The sequence below is a fragment of the Mus pahari genome, chromosome 6 (genome assembly GCF_900095145.1).
Source record: "Mus pahari chromosome 6, PAHARI_EIJ_v1.1, whole genome shotgun sequence".
Classification (NCBI taxonomy): domain Eukaryota; kingdom Metazoa; phylum Chordata; class Mammalia; order Rodentia; family Muridae; genus Mus; species Mus pahari.
In genome coordinates, this window is record NC_034595.1 from 45,906,167 (window position 1) to 45,925,024 (window position 18,858).

Sequence of the window (18,858 nt, forward strand, 5' to 3'; positions counted from 1 at the left end):
CAACAACTAGGAACCAATGTGCCCTGTATGTATGTTTTCACCTTCAAAGGGTATCAACCTTAACTCTTTTTGTTTGAAAGGAAATGTACAGGGCAAAGGGAAAGGAGGAGAAATGCCAAGGACCATCGTTTTCATCTGTGTGAGCCTGAACACACACCCACGTTAACAATGGAAATCACCATTCTCTTACGAAGGTAACACTTACGGTTTTTAAGTCAGAAAGCATAAACAGAACAAGCAGCAACTGTTGGCATCCTACTGGGGTTTTTTTCCTTCCATTCTTCTTTCTTTTCTTTTTTTGTTTTGTTTTTGTTTTGTTTTGTTTTGTTTTGTTTTTGTTTTTCGAGACAGGGTTTCTCTGTGTAGCCCTGGCTCCTGGAACTCACTCTGTAGACCAGGCTGGCTTCGAACTCAGAAATCCGTCTGCCTCTGCCTCCCGAGTGCTGGGATTAAAGGCGTGCGCCACCACGCCCGGCTCCATTCTCCTTTCTGTGTGGTTTTCTATTTGTTCTCACATTTGCTGCTGAGATCCTGGAAATCGTGGCAGACAGGCATTTAATGCCCATTTTGTAGATAAGGAGTATGGCGACAGAAATAGAAGCAATTTTGTCCAGAGATACTGCTCCTGGGGAAAGCTTGCTCCCATCTGAGTGTGTCTCAGAGCAAACTTCTTTTGACCACATCACACTGTGAAGCTAGTGAATGATAAAACTGGTGTGACCGCCGGGCGTGGTGGCGCGCGCCTTTAATCCCAACACTTGGGAGGCAGAGGCAGGTGGATTTCTGAGTTCGAGGCCAGCCTGGTCTACAAAGTGAGTTCCAGGACAGCTAGGGCTATACAGAGAAATCCTGTCTCGAAAAAACAAAAACAAAACAAAACAAAAAAAAACAAAACAAACAAACAAACAAACCTGGTGTGACCAGATTCACCAGTTGTGAACTATAGACTCACTTCCTGCTGGAAGTAACCCCACAGAACCAGATGCTTCACAATGAAGTGCTCATGAGGAAGAACCACCTTTCTCTTCCCTAGACTGACTCTACGAGGAGGCAAGCGAGGCCAGGAAGACATTAGGTTGATATTACTGAGATGCAGAACTTCTCCTCCTTTGAAACCAGCAGCAAGGCTGCTTTAGTGCTTTATTCCCAAAGGGAGGGGGCATGGGTTCCCAAGCCCTCATGGAATCCCCGAGACTCTTCATCTACTGCGTTACTCACGTCTACACCATCATGGACTTACTTTGTCTTGTTCAATTTTACTGTTGTGTGCCTGTGTAAGTGCATGTGTATGGTGTGCGTGTGGACGCCAGAGGTTGACGCTAGAATGTCTTTTTCTCAGTCATTTCTATACCATATTTTGTGAGCCGGGGTCTATTACTGATCCTGAAAAATCACTATTTCAACTAGACTAGCTGCCCACCAATGTTCTGCCAACTGCCTGTCTCTTTCCCCTCAGTGCTAGGACTGTGCCTTGATTTCACGTGGATTCTGGCATTCTAAACCTTGGTCTTAGAACCTGCAAGGCAAGCACTTAAGCCCCTTAGCCAGCTCTCTGGCCTTTTCTTGGCAAAGAAAACTTCAAGGAAGAAAGGAAGTTTTTTAAGCCCTTATAAAAGTTAGAAACTTTGATTATCAGGTTCTCCCACATTGCATTTTGGTTCCCTCCATGGGCTTCCTTTTTTATTATTATTCATTAAAGATTTCTATTTGTGTCAGACAATTGGGAATTGCTTGCATTTAACAGTTTAATGCCTGTGCAGTCAGTGATATAGAGAAATTAACGAGAATGAAAATAAATTGAGTATTATGCCCAGTAGGAAAGCACTCCAGCCTGCAACCCTCATCTAACTCACTGCCTAAGCCAGAGTGCAGAACTTCTAATGTGGTATAATTTCCTCTTCATAAGGTGCAAAATACAGCTTCCATTAATGGTCAGTCTGAAGGATGCTTCATAAAGAGAAAGTGCATCTGTGTCTAGAAAGGTACCTGTGAAGCTGGTGTCCTCTGTATGGATTCTGGCTGGGACATTCATCCTGAAGGCAATTTGGAGAGAGAGACAATAGGCAATAAAGCTAAATCATTCCAGAGACATCGGAGGGCTCTCTTCTGTGTCCGGGCAGTGGAGCTGGGCTGTGGCCAAGGCCTTTCTCTCTGCTCAGAATTCAGTTCCCCCACACACATTCCTTCAAGGTCATTCTCCCTTGTAGAGCAGAAAAGCAGAAGGGGCTGGAGCTGACATGAGATCACTGAATGCCCTTCCATGAGAAATCTACAGCCTCTCATTTCTTATGCTTTCCTCTGTGCCACGTTCCTAGATCATATTCTCAGGGTCAGGGTTCTAGCAGCTGCAGGATTATCTAACGACATGTCCACAGTGTGTTAAGGGGATGTGCTTGTGTTTATGCTCGGGCCCATAGAGCAGAAACTAAAATACATACTCCTCCCCCCAAAAATAAAAGAAAAATCATTGTCTCTGGTAAATATATTCATTATACACACTCTTTGCAATTGGCCTCATCTTCTGCAATAGGCACCTAACATTTTTACAGTTAGAAAAACACTTAATGAAGTATGTAAAGGTTCATTTTTCTATCTAACCTGAAGCAGCTTTGCTCTATTCTAAACACTTAAGAAGATTTGAAGGAGATGGAGAGATGGATCTGTGAGCAAGAGCATGTGTTTCTCTTCCAGCAGTTCTCCGTGTGATTCCCAAAACCCATATGGTAGCATATAACCATTTGTAACTCAAGTTCCAGGGAAAACAAACCCCTTCTGGGGTCCACAAGCAACAAGTACACACATGGTGCATAGACATACACAGGGAAAAACACCTGTACACATAAAATAAAATAAATAAATAAATAGTTAAAATACTAAAATATAACTATTTTAAAAGATCCTGATCAACTGGTTAATCATGCATAGATTTCAGTATGATTTACCAAGCACCAAGAAGGATCTGAGCTGGACTACAGAGTTAAATAAGACTCCATCCAGGAGCTAGAGAGATGGCTTGTCCTGTAAGAGCACTTGGTATTTTTACAGAGGACTCAGGTTCGATTCTCAACACCCACGTGGAAGTTTGCAATGTTCTATAACTCCAATTCTATGTAATCTAAGACCCTCTTCTTGCCTCTGTGGGCACTACATTCAAGTCCTGCACAAAGCAAAATATTCATACACATAAAATAAAATAAAATTGAAAAATAGGACTCTGTTCTTACCTCAAGTGGATATTAAGTTAAAATATAAACACACATTGATTGCGTCTAAGTGTTTTGCATGTTTACTCCAGCCTGAATAGTATTCTTCACATGTTTTTCTTGTTCTTTGTATTGTCAAACAGATATCCTATTAGATGACAACATATAAATTGTGTTTCAGTGATATTTGGAAAGTGGAAAATGGAGAAAGATTCTATTCTTTGGGATGAAATTCTTTGTTTCACTCGGAAACACTGGTCACAGGCCAAATGCTTTGAGTGGTTGTTTGCCCAGCTTGAGCGGTATAAACTGACAACAGGAGGTCAGGGTTGACAGCCATCATGTGATGGATCAACCCCACTAAATCGGATCTGGAAGAGAAGAAGAGGCAGAGGCACATAACCATTGCTGTAGGAATCTAGAGCATATGACTCCCTTCAGCAGGAAAGAGGATAGGTTTTATTTTCCCCCTTACCTTACAGGGTAAACCATTTCTCTAGCCCCTGAATAGAGCCTTATTTAACTTTGTAGTTGTAACAGAGCTCAGAGTTGAGTACTTGGTAAATCTTACTCAAATATATGCGTGTTTGACCAGTTGATCATAATCCTTTAAAATAATAATTATTTTTTATTATTTTAGAGATACATGTTCCAGATTCATAACATCTCGTCTCTCTGGTCCTTCTGTTAAGAAGCGTAGTTACCCAGAAATCCTTTGCAAACACTACCACCCCTGCTAACACTGTGGTCCCAATTTAAGGAAACACTGCTCCTTCATGCAAGCCTATCTCTCACCCATCTTTGCATTTTTTTTCCTTCATAAACGTAGTTCACAAGACAATTCTTTATCAGCAAAGACAGAAAGTCACAGATAAGAAAATTCAATGATATTCCCTGAAGTGGTCATGGTAAACAAGTTCCGAAGTTTCATCTCCAGTCATCCCCTCCTAATGAGCACAGAGGAGGAGCTAATCTGTTGACACTGGGAAACATTTGTCATAAAGAACACTTGGATGTGTCTGTTCTTAGATGTACACTGAGTGTAAACAAGAGCTACTCGTCAGGTACAGCATTGATTTCTTCCTTTTTGAAGTATCAAGGATGACTTTGACAGTTGTCTTATTGCCATGATTTTGCAAAAGGTAAGTTGCTTCACACTGAGACCGTTTTCCTAAGTGACCAATTAGACAACTTGTCACTTTAATGTGAATCCATTATTTCCACTCTGGAGATGGTTCTCTATACACCAGAAGCAATATAAGATCAGAAAAATTCAGCTTTCACTCTGAAACCTCTTTTCCTTAATACCTAAGACCTACTAGACCTACAGGATAAATAGATCCCAATTCTTTTTAACCCAGTCAATCTACCATGGCCCTGAGCAATACCCATAAATCCAACTATAATTTATTCAGGACTTTCAGAGCACTCTGTTGAACCAGCTCACACAGACAGCAGGCTTTGTTTTTAAAAAATGGTCCTATCACCAAAAATGAGAAAATACAAGTCAAGGGCATAGCACGTTTAGAGTGACTGCATTTAAATGTTTGCGAATTAGAGTCCCAAGTTATCTTGGTGATGACAGGACAGAATGCTCCTCATTTAGCAGCAATTGATGGAGTATGTGTCCATGAACAATTCCCCAAAGATAGGTGAATATAGTTTCACCTATAACTCACGCTGCATCAGAAGACCCTGGAACCTGTAAGATAAAATGAGAAACAATAAATACTCGGGAATTCTGAACAACTGCAACCTCTTATTGGCTTTTCAAGCATCTTGAGTCCTTAAAAGAATGCTACATAAGTATCCATGTGAGAATAATTGTACTATTAATGTGGTAATCCAATTCCATGCTTAGTACATTTACCTAGGGCGAGCAGCAGCAGAGGAAAAGAGGACTGATGCATAGATTGCTTGTTTTGTTTTATTTTGCTTTGCTTTGCTTTGCTTTGCTTTGCTTTGCTTTGCTTTGCTTTGCTTTGCTTTGCTTTGCTTTGCTTTGCTTTGCTTTGCTTTGCTTTGCTTTGNGCTTTGCTTTGCTTTGCTTTGCTTTGCTTTGCTTTGCTTTGCTTTGCTTTGCTTTGCTTTGCTTTGCTTTGCTTTGCTTTGCTTTGCTTTGCTTTTTGAGACAGAGTTTCATTGTGTAGCTCTGTCTATCCTGGAACTCACTATGTAGACCAAGATGGCCTCAAACTCACAGAGATCTGCCTGCATCTGCCTCCTGAGTGCTAGAATGAAAGGAGTATGCCATCACACCAGGCAAGATGCATACATTTCTTAAAGGGAATATGGAGAGGAAAACAAGGAAGACATACAACATTACCAGAAAGTTCTTACTCAGGGTTTTGTTAAGTGAAAAGAATGGTTGATATGATCTGAACATATACTCAGCATTCATGTGTTATAAATTTGAGTCCTAGAGTTGGGGATTTAGCTCAATGGTATAGCACTTGCTTAGCAAGCACAAGGCCCTAGGTTTGGTCCTCAGCTCTGAAAGAAAGAGAAAGAAAGAAAGAAAGAAAAAGAAAGAACAAGGGAGTGAGGGAGAGAGAGGGAGGGAGGAAGGGAGGGAGGAAGAAAGAAGAAGAAAAAGAAGAAACTAGTCCTTTTCCCTCTCATCTTTTCACCTTTCACCATGTGAGAACTGTGGTGGTTTGAACAGGTATGCTCCCCCCACCATAGATTCATGTGTTTGAATGTTTGACCATAGGGAGTGGCACTATTAGAAGGTGTGACCTTATAAGAGGAAGTGTGCCACTGTGGAGGTGGGGCTTTGAGGTCTTAAATGTTCACACTTTGTCCAGTGTGAAACACCTCATGTCTCCTTCTTGTTGCCTGAGGATCAAGATGTGGAACTCTCAGCTTCTTCTGCAACACCATATCTACCTGGATGCTGTCATGCATTCCACCATGATAATGACTGACTAAACCTCTGAAACTTAAGCCAGCCCCAACTAATTGTTTTCTTTTATAAGAATTGCCTTGGTCATAATGTCTCTTTACAACAATGGAAACTCTAAAGAAGACAAAGACATAGTAGAAAACTTTTATCAGAGTGTGTGTGTGTGTGTGTGTGTGTGTGTGTGTGTGTGTGTGTGTGTGTGTGTTACTATGAATTGAGCCCTGGATACAAGAGATGCTAGGCAAGTGCTCTGCCATTTATTTATATCCCCAGATTTCTTTTTACTTTTTATTTTAAGATAAAGTCTCATTTAGTTGACAGACTAGCCTTAGATTAATCTGTAGTCCAGGCAAACCTTGAATTTGTGAACCTTCCTTCAAATCCACATGTGGACTGAGATTACAGACTGCCACCACCAGGCTCATCTATTTCTAAACATTAACTAGTGTGTAATATTCTATAATATAAATAGCAAGTTGAATAAGACAATGGTGACACAAGACTAGTAAATAAAGTGTTAGCCTTCAATAGCATCTTCTGATATTCTCTGTGATGTCAAAGTCATAATTAGTCTCCTTACATTTAAAGTCAACCCCTTATATTCTAAGCACTGTTTTGGCCAATATGGCTTCCATTACAACAGCATGCAAAGGGTGCAGACTTTAGAGGAAGGAAGCTAAGCTGGAGAATGTGACCAGTACTAGAATGTCATGTGTTAATGATCAGGTCTGAGTAGAACTGAGTGTTAGAGAAACCGATGTTTAGAGAAACCAATGAAACTAGGAAAAGGAACCATTCTGAGAGAACCATCAAGGCAAGCAGCAAACTCATCAAGATCTTCTCCCATTGTACCCCCATGGGATGATATCCATCACCTTCAAGGTCCACACTAAGTGTTCCCACAAACTTAAAAACTAATTTTGTCAAGATCCTGTCAATGAACCCATCACACTAAACAAGCTAGGGGAATTGATATGCAAGACTGGAAAATGTTGTATTTTTTCACAGTGAGAAATCAATATCAAAGGGAGGGGGGAAGGGAGTGCTAAACTTCATTTAATCACTCTTTTATGACCCTGTACAAAGAAGTTTCACAGATGGTTAGTTACAATGTGCTTAAAAACAAGCAATTGGGAAAAGCTAATTCAAATTTGGTTAAATAATAAAAAAGAAGATTAGACTGACTTATATAACTCAAAAGATTGTTGTAGAGAGGCTTGAGGCAAGACTTGATCCAGCATCACCAAAAATTAAATTGCAATCCATCTATTGCCTCTATTTCTCCATTGCATTGGCACCCTCCTACTTTTTGTGGCTGCAATTCAATAAGATGAGAAAGGCTTCTGCCTAAATACCGAATAAAAGTCCTAAACTTGAGTTTGATTGAACCAACTGAAGTATTCACTGTCCTCATGTCATTTCTCTTTCTGTGATGAAATGCCCTGACAATAAAGAGTTTGTTGCACGTCACAGTTCCATAGAATTCATGACTGTGGAGAATCCAAGGCTGCAGAAACTTGAAAGAGTCACATCACATCCAGTCAAGAACAGACAGAAATTCATGCATGCATGCTTCTAGTGCTTATCTTACTTTTTACATCTACACTCTCCAGCCATCAGAAACCAGAAAGCAAGGGAATGGTGGTGTCTATAGTGGTCTGAGTCTCCCCATATCAATGAACATAATCAAGACAGTCCCTGACAGATATGCCCATAGGCCAACATGATCTGGATATCCCTCAGTATTTGAAAGACAGAGGCATGAGGATCTCCTGAGTTGGAGACCAGCCTAGTCTACAGAGTGTGTTCCAGGACACTGGGAGTAGGGGGTGGGGGGGTTGTAGGAACACTCTCGTCCCAGATAATTTTAGGTTGTGTAATGTTGACTATTAAGATTAGTAGGCAACCTCAGGAAATAGGAGGTCGGGGGGTCAGGTGACCCTCCAGAATGCACCAGAGATCTGGGAGGTGAGAGACTCTCAGGACTCAAAGGGAGGAACCTTAGATGAAATGCCCTACAGTGGGGAAAGAGAACTTATAGAGCCCACCTCCCAGCAGGAAGTGAGGGATGGGGTTGACATCCCACAGACACAACTCTGACCCATAATTATTCCTCTCTGAAAGAATTACAGGGATGGAAATGGAGAGGAGCCTGAGGAAAAGAAGATCCAGCAACAGTCCCAAAGTGGGATCTAGCTCAAGGGGAGGTCCCAAGGCCTGACACTATGGAGCACTCACAAAAAGGGACCTATCATGACTGCCCTCTGAAAGACCCAACAAACAGCTGATATTTGCATCCAACCAATGGACAGAAGTAGCTTACCCCTGTTGTTGAATTAGGGAAGGCTGAAAGAAGCTGAGAAGAAGGGTGACCCTGTAGGAGGATCAGCAGTCTCAATTAATCTGGATCCCCGAGATCTCTAAAACACTGGACCACCAAACAGACAGCATACACAAGCTTATATGAGGTCCCCAACACACATACAGTAGAGAACTTCTGGGTCTGTGTTCATTCAGAGATGATGCACCTAACCTTCAAGAGACTGGAGGCCCCAGGTAGTTTAGAGGTCAGGTGGGGTAGGGGTGGGGACATCCACGTGGAGATGAAGATGGAGGTGGGAAGGAGGTATGGGATGTGGAACAGTCAGAGGGTAGATAGGGGGGCAAAATATGGAGAGTAAAAAAATAAAATAAATGCAAAAAAAATTATTAGCCATCACACCTGTACACTTGCCCATGAGCTAATCATTATAGCCAGAGAATTGGGTTAGGTCTAAGTTAACATCCATCTGTAAACTGGTCATTGTGACAAAACATATGTGGTTATAAAAGTAGGTTCATGGCTTATCTCTGGAGTTAAGGAATTGAATTATCCCCTCAAACATCAATGTACCACTGTGTAAAATAACCAAGATGGAATGGAGGCTTGGAAATAATTAGTTTCATGTAAGTTAGAAAAGTATACCATAACCAGAGGGTTGATTTATTATTATGCAATCAGAAAAAAGCTAAGCAGGCATACAATGTTTTCATGACACTAAGATAAATAACAAGATTCATCCAACACTCAGAATGGATTTTCTTGTTCTGTTGACAAGGACCAGCATCAGCTTGGGCGAGGGTCCTTAGAGAAGGGATGTTTGAGAGTGGTGAAAGAAAAACCAACTCGCCATTAGATCATGGGTACAAGCTAATGACCTGTGTTCTGCTCAAGACAGCTTTCTCTGGAGATCTCCAAACAGTTCATACAGATAGCTCAGCTCTCAAAAACCAAGGCCTAGTCTTTTATTTATGTATCTATTCAGGCGTTTACTCCAGGTTCTCTTTTGATTATCCCTCAAATCAGTATTCCATAACCCCAGACCTTTGATTCTTAGAGAAAGATAGCAAACACATTTTTTTAATACATAGCAAGTGAATTCAGAGATCTGCCTGCCTTTGTAAGCACAGACAATAAGCTAGCTGGGTGGGATCCTGCCTGAGGTTATTTCTACTATGTCTGGGCCCAAACTAGTTCTTTTCCAGGCTGACCTTGACCTCAGGAATCTGCCTGCCTTTGTATTTTTCTGACAAGCTGGCTCATAGAGCAGCTACCCCTGTTCTTTTAAGTCTGTGAAACTCCTCATATATTCATATTGTATCCTTATATTTTGCATAGTTGAGAAATTATATATTTTTGAACTTATGTATTCAGAGTCCTTTCCCACAGCCTTAAAGACTGTCCTGAAGGTCACAGCCTTCTACCATTTTGCTGAGTCATTAGACAAACCCTTGCTTTCCAGGTTCATGTTGTCTTTGATTATCAGAGTCAATAACTTTGGCAGAAAGGACATCCCACAATAACCTTAGCAGGGAGCATATTTCCCAAAGGCAGAACATGAAGTAATATGTATATATATCTTTATATAAGCATCATGCCCAGAAACCATCAGCTCTTGCAGGGGCCCATGTCCTGCTTGCTCTGCTCCAGGGATGAGAAACCATGTCATGCTGTCCCTTCCAAATCATGCAGCACTCAGCACTCAGCCAGGGACTAGATAACTTTTTTGTGTGCTCCTGTTTTTGTTTTTGTTTTTTTAATTTTATTTTTCTGTTATTGTGTATATTTATTATATAAAGTAAAGGATTCATTATGACATTTTCATACATATATTTTATATTTTAATCATATTCACACCCAAATAAGGTTAAGTGTGCATGCAAGAGATAACTGGCACCTCCATGTTTACTGTGGCACTTTTTATAATAGACAAGTTAAGAATCAGCCTTGGTGTCCATCAACTGATGAATAAATAAGGAAATTATGAAGCATATACACACAGTGGAATTTTTTCAGCCATGTAAGATAATGAAATTATATCATTTGTAGGAAAATGGATAGAACTGGTAATCTCATGAAAACTGAAGTAGTTCCCCTTCCCCTTTTGTATCTTTAAAACATTATTTCTGTTTAATGTAGATTTTGTATATGAGTGAAAGTGTGATGCTTGTCTTTCTGGCTGTTTACAAGCTGTATGATGACTTAGACTCTTTCAGGAACATATCCTGGTGTAGTGTAGCTGAACCATATGGCAGTTCTAGCTTTAGTTTTCTGAGAAACTTTCACAATGACTCCATCATGACTGCTCTAATTTTTTTCATGCAATATATTTTGAATATATTCTTTATCCACCCTCAATACTTTCCAGTCCTCTTTATCCCTCTACCTGCAACTTTATGTCCTTTCTCTCTCTTAAAAATCAAAACAAAAACCCAAAAATACAACAACCACAGCAAAAACAAAAACAAAACAAAATAAACAAACAAACAAACAAAAAAAAACCATGGGGTCTATTGTGCTGGCCAACTATTCCTGAGTGTTTATTAGGCCTGCCATGGAGTGTAGCTGGCATACCCAGTGTCATTCTATGAAAGAAAAACAATTTTTCACATGCAGATATCCAGTTAGACTAGAACAATTTTTTTGAAGATGCTTCCTTTTTTTTCCATTGTATGGTTTTGGCTTCTATGTCAAAAATCAAGTGTCCATAGGTGTGTGGGTTTATTCCAGGGTCTTCTATTTGATTCTATTGATAAATTTGTCTGTTTCTATACCAATACTAAGCAGTTTTTATTACTATTGCTCTGTGTAGTATAGCTTGAAATCAGGGGTACATGCAGAAGTTGTTTTATTGTACAAGATTGTTTTAGCTATTCTGGGTTTTTCATTTTTCCATATGATGTTGGGAGTTGTTCTTGCAATGTCTCTAAAGAATTGTGTTGAAACTTTTATGAGAATTGCATTGAATCTGAGGATTGCTTTTGGATAGCCATTTTCACTATGTTAATCCAACCGATGCATGTACCTGGAAGATCTTTCCATCTTTGGATATATTCTATTTCTTTGGAGACTTGAAATTCTTGTCATATAGGTCTTCTATTTGTTTAAAGTTACACCAAGATATTTTACATTATTTGTGACTATTGTAAAGGATGGCATTTCTCTGATTTATTGCTCAGACTGTTTATCATTTGTATAATGGAGGGCTACTGGATTTTGTGAGTTAATTTTGTATCCAGCTACTTTGCTGGTGTGAGTGCAAACTTGTACAACCACTCTAGAAATCAATTTGACAGTTTTGCAGAAAATTGGGAATAATTCTATCTCAAGACCCAGTGGTAACTTCTGGGAATATACCCAAAAGATGTTCCACCACACCACAAAGACATTTACTCCACTATGTTCACAGCAGCTTTATTTGTAATAGCCAGAAACTGGAAACAATCCATGCCCCTCAACTGAAGAATGTATAAAGAAATATGGTTCATTTACACAATGGAGATATATATGTAAACATCATCAAATTTGCAGGCAAATAAATGGAACAAGAAAATACCATCCTGAGTGAGGTAACTCAGACTGAAAAGGACATGCATGGTATATACTCACTTATAAGTGGATATTAGCCATAATGCATAGAAAACCTATGCTACAATCCACAGACCCAAATAAGCTAAATAACAAGGAGGACCCAAGGAAGGATATTTGAATCTCACTCAGAAGGGGAAATAAAATCATCAAAGTTTGATGGTGGGAGGGAACTGGATGGGAGAGGGGATAGGGAGTGGAAGGGGGATCAGCTGTAGGGAGAGTCAGTGAGAGAGAACCAGGAGAGTATATGGAAATTAGTGGGGGTTGGGGTATCTCTAGCACATGCCAGAAACCTGGGATGGGGTAGGCTCCAGGAAATCTATAAGGGTGACTCTAGCTGAGACCACTAGCAATTATGGAGTTATGGAGCCTGAAGTGGCCACTTCCTGTAGCCAGACAGAACTCCCAATTGAAGGATAAGGACACCAACCCATGCATAAAACCATCGACCCAAAAATTGGTCCTGCCTACAAGAAGTACAGGGACAATGTCATAGATACTGAAGTAATGATCACCCAACAACTGGCCCAACTTGAGATCCATCCCAGAGGCAAAAACCGGACCCTGACACTATTACTAGTACTCTGTAATGCCTGCAGACATAAGACTAGGATAACCGTCCTCTGAAAGGCTCCTCCTAGCAGCTGAATGAAACAGATCCAGAGACCACAGCCAAACATTGGACAGAGCCTGGAAAGTCTTGTGGAAGAGTTGGGAGAAAGACTGAGGAACCCTGAGGGGATAGGAACTCCGCAAGACCAACAGAGTCAACTAACCTGGACCAGAGGCTTCCGGAGACTGAACAACCAATGAAAGAACATACAAGGGCTAGACCTAAGCACCCTGCACATACACAGCAGACATGCAGCTTGGTCCTTGGTCCTCACACAGGTCCTCCAACAACTGGAGTAGGGGCTTACCCTGACTCTGTTGGCTGCCTGTGGATCCTGTCTCCCTAATTGGGTTATCTTGACTGGACTCAGTAGGAGAGGATATATCTAGTCCTGCAGTGACTTGAGGTGTCAGGTCAGGGTGGGTAGGTATCCAGGAGGGCCTTCACCTTTCGCAGAGATGAAGGGGAGGGAGGGAAATGGAGGAGCTAAGGGAGGGGGGAGACAGGAAGGAGGAATTCCTGTACAGTAAATTAATTAAGTAAAACAAAACAAAAAGAAAAAACCGATTTCTCTTCTCCCATTATATCAGCTGCAAATAATTTCTTGTAGGGATACAACTTTGTATCCACTTTTCATCCTTTGTGCTGGGATTCTTTTTTTTTTTCTGGCTTGAATTTATGAAGGTCTTGTGCATGCTGTCACATTCTCTGTGAGTTTATTTCTGTAACAGCCCTGTTGTGTCTGGAACATGCTGTTCCTTGGAGTCATTCGCCATCTCTGGCTCTGAAATTTTCCACCTCCACTTCTGCATAAATTCCTGAGCTTTGAGGGCAGAGGTGTGATAAAGATATCCCATTAAGGGCTGAGTCACTCTTTACACGTTGTCCAGGGCTGAGTCACTCTTTACACATTGTCCAGTTGTAGGTTCCTGTCTTAAATCCTATCTATTGCAAGAAGCTTCTCTGATAAGGGTTGAACAATACAATGATCTATGGGTATAGTAATATGTCATTAGAGGTCACTTTATTTTTATATTCCTTTAGCAGAATAATAATAGCAGGTTGTCCTCTGGGGTCCATGACCTATCTAGCTTCAGGTTCCTGGTCTTATTTACAGTGTCAGGACATCTCATGGAGTAAGCCTTAAATCCAATTTAAAAAAAAAAAAATGGTTAGTTACTTAGTGACTGTTCTACTACTGTGAAGAGACACTATAAACAAGATAACTTACAAAAGAAAGCATTTAATTGGGGCCTTACAGTTTCAGAGGGTTAGTCCATGAACATCGTGGTAGGGAGCATGGCAGCAGGCTGGCACTGGAGCAGTAACTGAGAACTCAAACTGATCCCCAAGCTTCGGGTAGCGAGGCTGGGCTTGCCACTCCCAGGGACACACCCCCTTCAACAAGCCCACACCTCCAAACTCTTCCCAGTTTCACTAACTGGGTACCAAGTATTCAAACATACACGCCTATAGAAGACATTCTCATGCAAGCCACCAGTTACGCCCATAACATTTGTGTACTGTTACACCAGGGGGCCTACACTCAGGCAGGTCACCACTGTAGGTAGCAGGGTTTATGGCTAGGTGAAACTGATGCTACTTCGCTCCTTGATAGCACAGATAGTACTCTCCAGCACTATAGATGCTAGTCAGCAGGAATCAAGCTTCTGGTTGAGTCCCAGCCCAGTTTATCCATGTTGGATGACATCAGCACGTGGCATCTTTAGTAACTGGGTCTTATTGTCAAATTGCAGAGGGTAACTAATAATTGGAAATGGCCTATAATGTTTAGGGAGGGATCTGTGGGATCCACATGGACAAAGACTCAAAACAATTTTAACTTGTTCCTGTTGCTGGGGGTTTCATTTGGTGTCTAGTTGGGACACTGTCTCTCCCAGTATGTGGAAACTTAATTTAAATACCTCTTGCTTCCATAATAGTAGGTTTGAACTGGTTTTCTAAAAAAGTATTTAGTGTTAGTTACCCTCACTAAAATCTTTCTAGTTGACATTCACACCAACAGTATATATAGGTTCCTTTTTCTGGTTTCCACACCATTTCTGATTTATCAACGTGAATTGAAATCTAAAATAAAAAGACAGATCTGAATGAACCCACTGAATGAATTTTTTTTTAAAAGTCTATTACTTAGAGAAAGCGATTACTGGGAGCTGTGGGCAGAAAACAGTGCCAATTATTGCTAAGTAGGTATAGACTTCAAGTTGCTATAATACAAAATAAGTTGGTGATTATATATAAACATAAATGTACTGAATATGCTGAAATGCCCATTTGAAATATGAAAAATGTTATATATATTTTATATATATTTTAATACATACTTTACCATACTTTTAATGAATGAATGAATGAATGAATGAGTGGGTGGGTTGTGAACCTCAAAGTTGCTAAGTGTCTCTACTCTAAAGTGTTATGCACCTACTGTGAAGTGAAATTGTGAAATAGAAATAATTTTGTTGTGCTGCAAAGTGATAGCATCAAACAATGCTACACAGAGAAGATACGTGTCAACACTTTAAGGAACAAGATGTATGATGATGATCATAATCTCCACTCCTTCACCATCCCAGGGTCAAGCTGGAGATGTGTGCTTAAACCAGCACAGTTGAATGCTACATAAATTATACTGCACGAGGGACCAATAATAACCTTCCACTCATACACTCATAGCTGGGACATTAAGAGATCTTCTGACCTGGTTGTTTTGAAAAACAGGGCACAGTTTTCCAATACGGTGAAACAATTATTCTCAGTTTTGAGAAGTTTGCATAAGAACAGTGGTGCCAAATAGCAGAATATCAGACTTTCTGCAGGACCAACTCATTATTGGACAACTTGAGTGAACGTTGCTGGAGGTGGCCAGTAAATATGTGTATTTGTCTCTCTTCATAATCTTTTATCCAAATGCTTGGAGGAAGCCTCACTGTAGTCCCCAAGTACTGACCAAAAGCATTGAGCATATTTCCGAGGAAACTAATAGGACAGAAAAAAATGTATCCTTAGTAGTTATAGCAACATTCCCAGAGGCCTGGAAAAGAGCCAGTGGTAGCACAGACAGTGGAGGATGAAGCAAGCACATCTACCAAGGAAGGGTGAGTACCTGAGGAGAAAGATGAGCCCACAAAACTGCAACTAGGCTTCAGGCTTCTGAGCATAAGGGGCAGTGCTCCATACTGTTCTGTATCATGGTGGCTTTGATTTCTCTGCACTCTGTGACTCTGATGTGTCTGATCCTTGAACTCTAAAACTCAAAGGATGTGGCTCAACAGCAACTATAGCAAGTTCCTCAAAAGAATACTTCCTTTACTTCTTAGGAACTACTACTATAAAGTGAATTGTCATAGTCTGTCTTGAGATTACCATTTCCTAAAGGAGAGAACAAGTCCTTTATATGCAAGATATTGAATAATGAGTTCGTGTTTTGAGCTTGATAGTGAGTACAAAGCTTAGTATGCATATTCTTATGCTGGTCATGTATCAGTACTGGTGTGGTACCTTCAGTGCTGCAGACTAGTTAAGTATACGACATAGCTGTAACATGTATATAAGTGTATAAGATCCTCCAGCCGTTAGAACACCAACATCTGGATGCCTATTTCCAATTTACAAAGGAGGAAGTTGAAAATTAAGAGTTTACGTAAAAATCTGCCCAAGATCAAATGGCTAGGAAATAGTACAGCGTGAGTCAAGCTGAAATCTGTCAGATAAAAACACAAACAAGAGCTCGGGGTGCAGTTCAGATGGTAAGGTATTATGCGGGCATGCACAAAGTCTTGTATTCAACCCCTGGATTGACATAAAACTGAGTGACAAGACAGTGCACCCAGAACATGAAACCACAAGGATCAGGAGTTCAAGACCAATTTCAGCTATAAAGCTTTAGAGGCTAGCCTGGGCTACATAAGACTTTTTTTAAAAATGATTTTTAGGGGTCATAGTTTTAAGGAGACTATGTACCTTTTTTGGACCAGTAAAGTTTTCACATATTTCCCATGTTCTGAATACTTCTCCAAGAAGAATCCAGACAAAGAATGTTGGAAACACATGTATTTTACACTTTAGGATAACTAGACAGCTATAACATGCCTGCCCCATACTTGAATAACAACACAGAGACTTATATGTATTTATTATGGCGGTTTGAACATGCTTGGCCCAGGGAGTGCCTCTATGAGATGTGGACTTGTTGGAAGAAGTGTGTCACTGTGAGGCTGGGCAATGAGACCCTCCTCCTAACCACATGGGACCCAGTCTTCTCCTAGTGGCTTTCAGATGAAGATGTAGAACTCTCAGCTGCTTCTGCACCATGCCTGCCTGGATGGTGCCATGCTTCTGCCTTCATGATACTGGACTGAACCTCTGAACCCATAAGCCAGCTCCAATTAAATGTTGTCCTTATAGAGTTGCCTTGATCATGGTGTCTGTTCACAGTAGTAAAACCCCAACTAAGACATTTACAATAGCTTTAGGCCTTAGCTTACTCTTGTCCCCAACTAGCTTTTATAACTTACATTAGCCTGTTTATACTAATCTACATTCTGCTACATGGCACATTATCTCTCAGTCTCTAGCCTCAGCACTTACTTCTCTTCCTCCTCCTTATCTGGCTGGATATGAAAACTTCACTGGTCCAAAAAATATACCTAGCCTCCTACAAAATCTCCTGCCTTTCACTCTTTCCCAGCATTCCTGTCTCTGCTGGAAGCCCTGACTATTTTCTCCCTCCTTTGCTATAGGCTATCAGCTTTTTAATAAACCAATCAGAAGGTGAGATAGGGAACGTTTACAAAATACCCAGACAAGGCATGATCCAATATCTGCCATCTGAATAATACAATCTGCATTTGAATAATACAAAGACAACCTTTATAGTACAGAACTTTTCCCAACTGATAGCAAAACTTTCACTAGCACTTTGATAATATCCACTGTGACTACGGCAGCCTATCTTCCCAGAAAAGGGGATAGTAAGGAAATTCCCACCTTTCCAACCTGAGATTATAAGACCTTCAAATGACTGCAACATAAATTTCTGTTTTGATCAAGTTAATTCTGTGGAACTCAGTTTTCCATCTATAAACTGACCATAATAATATAAAATTATTAGTTATATTTTCCTATTACCACTTGAATGAACATGGCATTGTGGTTTTAATTTCTCATTTCTTTGGTAGCTAAATACACTGAATATGCTTGTCACCATTTGTGTAAGTTTAAATTTTTAATTAACTAACTTATTCACTTTACATCCCAATATCTGTTCCTCCTCTCCTCCCAGTTCCCCCTCCTAGTGCCTCCCTCCATCCCACTTCCCTTCTCCTCTGCGAAGAGGTAGCCCCCCCCCCCCCCATCATCACACCTCACCCTGGGTCATCAAGTCACTGCAGGACTAGGTGCACCCTCTCCCATTCAGCCAGATAAGGCAGCCCAGTTTGGGGAACGGGATCCACAGGCAGGCAGCAGATTCAGGGACAGTCCTGGCTCCAGTTGTTGTGGGACCCACATGAAGACTGAGCTGCACATCTGCTACATATGTGTGGGAGGCCTAGATCCAGCCCACAATTGCTCTTTGGTTGGTGGTTCAGTCTTTGGGAGCTCCTAAGTGTCCAGGTTAATTGACTCTGTTGGTCTTCCTGTGGAGTCCCTGTCCTCTTCAGGTCCCTCAATTCTTCCCCCAACTCTTCCACAAAAGTGTCTGAGCTCCATCTAATGTTTGGCTGTGAGTCTCTGTATCTGTTTCCATTGATTATTTTTTAATTGGCTTGTTAGCCTTTCTAAAGTTCTGTTTTCAAAGTGAATGCTAAACGTATACTATGTGTTGGTGAAGATAAGGAACAAGTGCAACTATCAGACATTTCTGGTAGGAATATAAAATGGTGCAATCACTTACTGCTGCTGGGCAATTTATGAAAACATTAAATATACACCTACTTCTAGTTTAGCCAAAAGATATGTGTGTGTGTGTGTGTGTGTGTGTGTGTGCGCGCGCGCACATGAGCATGTGCACACATCTATGCAAAAACACATAAATTCTCCTAACTTTTTTTATGGTAACATCCCCAAAGAGAAATAAGTACAATGCCTGCCAACTAGTAAATAGATAAGCAAGCTATATATTCCATTCAGTACGAGTTATTCATAAAAAGAAACAAAGCAATGAGTGTTATGCACTGCAGCCTGGGTGAGTCTCCAAGTAGTTGTG